Genomic DNA, 2,500 nt, shown 5'->3' on the forward strand with positions numbered 1-2,500 from the left:
GTGTTTCGCAATTTCTGTTGCTCTGACAATTTCAGCTCTGTGGTCTTATTTTGTTTATTAGCATGTACACACAATATCAACAATCACAAACATATGCACATGAACACACGCACATACAGACTGTACGTGCATACACAAACAATCACATACATACACACACACACACGCGCGCGCGCGCGTGCGCGCACAGACACACACACACACACCACCACCACCACCACCACCACCAAGCCTCACACTATCCCTTTAATCATGCCTGTATGTTTGATGACCATCTGAACAGCAGAGGAGGTAACTGCGGTCCCGACTATCTGGGCGAGAATCTGATTTATAGTGGAGAGTGTCTTGCCCAAGTTACATCCCCACTCTCTCGGCCAAAAGGTTATTTTTTTTAGGACAATCGGCGTTGGGATGGTTCCAAAGACCAACTAGCCCCCAGGGCTGCAGCACTAAGAGCCAGTGTAATTTTGCCTCCAAGCCATAGTCCTTTCCAAAAGACTAAGCAGTAAATGGTTTCCCATTGCAATAGAGAAACTATAGATAATACAGCTCTCACGTTTCTGTTGGCGCAAATGTAAACTTATGTCAATCTGTGATATAAGCTCAGTGTTGGGCCTATGTAATGATAGTGCTGACTGCTGGTTGATGTAATGATAGTGTTGACTGCTGGTTGATGTTATGATAGTGTTGACTGTTGGTTGATGGAATGATAGTGTTGACTGTTGGTTGATGTTATGATAGTGCTGACTGTTGAATAGTGTTGACTGTTGGTTGATGGAATGATAGTGTTGACTGTTGGTTGATGTTATGATAGTGTTGACTGTTGAATAGTGTTGACTGTTGGTTGATGGAATGATAGTGTTGACTGCTGGTTGATGTAATGATAGTGTTGACTGCTGGTTGATGGAATGATAGTGTTGACTGTTGGATAGTGTTGACTGTTGGTTGATGGAATGACAGTGTTGACTGTTGGTTGATATTATGATAGTGTTGACTGCTGGTTGATGTTATGATAGTGTTGACTGTTGGTTGATGTTATGATAGTGTTGACTGTTGGATAGTGTTGACTGTTGGTTGATGGAATGATAGTGTTGACTGCTGGTTGATGTAATGATAGTGTTGACTGTTGGTTGATGTAATGATAGTGTTGACTGTTGAATAGTGTTGACTGTTGGTTGATGGAATGATAGTGTTGACTGTTGGTTGATAGAATGATAGTGTTGACTGCTGGTTGATAGAATGATAGTGTTGACTGCTGGTTGATGTAATGATAGTGTTGACTGCTGGTTGATGTTATGATAGTGTTGACTGTTGGTTGATGGAATGATAGTGTTGACTGTTGGATAGTGTTGACTGCTGGTTGATGTAATGATAGTGTTGACTGTTGGTTGATAGAATGATAGTGTTGACTGTTGGATAGTGTTGACTGTTGGTTGATGGAATGATAGTGTTGACTGTTGGATAGTGTTGACTGTTGGTTGATGGAATGATAGTGTTGACTGTTGGATAGTGTTGACTGTTGGTTGATGGAATGATAGTGTTGACTGTTGGTTGATAGAATGATAGTGTTGACTGCTGGTTGATAGAATGATAGTGTTGACTGCTGGTTGATGTAATGATAGTGTTGACTGCTGGTTGATGTTATGATAGTGTTGACTGTTGGTTGATGGAATGATAGTGTTGACTGCTGGTTGATGGAATGATAGTGTTGACTGCTGGTTGATGTAATGATAGTGTTGACTGTTGGTTGATGTAATGATAGTGTTGACTGTTGGTTGATGGAATGATAGTGTTGACTGTTGGTTGATGTAATGATAAGGTTGACTGTTGGTTGATGTTATGATAGTGTTGACTGTTGGTTGATGTAATGATAGTGTTGACTGCTGGTTGATGTTATGATAGTGTTGACTGTTGGTTGATGGAATGATAGTGTTGACTGCTGGTTGATGGAATGATAGTGTTGACTGTTGGTTGATGTTATGATAGTGTTGACTGTTGAATAGTGTTGACTGTTGGTTGATGGAATGATAGTGTTGACTGTTGAATGATGTTATGATAGTGTTGACTGTTGGATAGTGTTGACTGTCGGTTGATGGAATGATAGTGTTGAAATTTTGACTGCTGGTTGATGTTATGATAGTGTTGACTGCTGGTTGATGGAATGATAGGCTTAACTGCTGGTGAAGGGAAGAGTTTTTTGTATGGCTTGGTTAGGTTACTGTAGTTTGGTCTGAACTCGATGTGTGGAGAAAGGTTTACTGGTACACGTGTTTTAGGCGCTGGAGTGAATATCAGTTATGTTCACGAACTGATACATTGGTAACTGCACCAACGTTACTGTCATTTCACTCTGGGCGCGCGGAGGTATAGGTCACAGGAGCGACCTCTTGGACAGATGGACCTTAGGGTCTTTAGGGCAATATCCGCAATTTTTGCCCTCAAGACGGAATGAGTAGTGTTCACAAGGTGTAGACGTTCACATTCCGTCAGTCCCACAGAG

This window comes from Babylonia areolata, chromosome 13 (assembly GCF_041734735.1).
Source record: "Babylonia areolata isolate BAREFJ2019XMU chromosome 13, ASM4173473v1, whole genome shotgun sequence".
Taxonomy (NCBI): domain Eukaryota; kingdom Metazoa; phylum Mollusca; class Gastropoda; order Neogastropoda; family Buccinidae; genus Babylonia; species Babylonia areolata.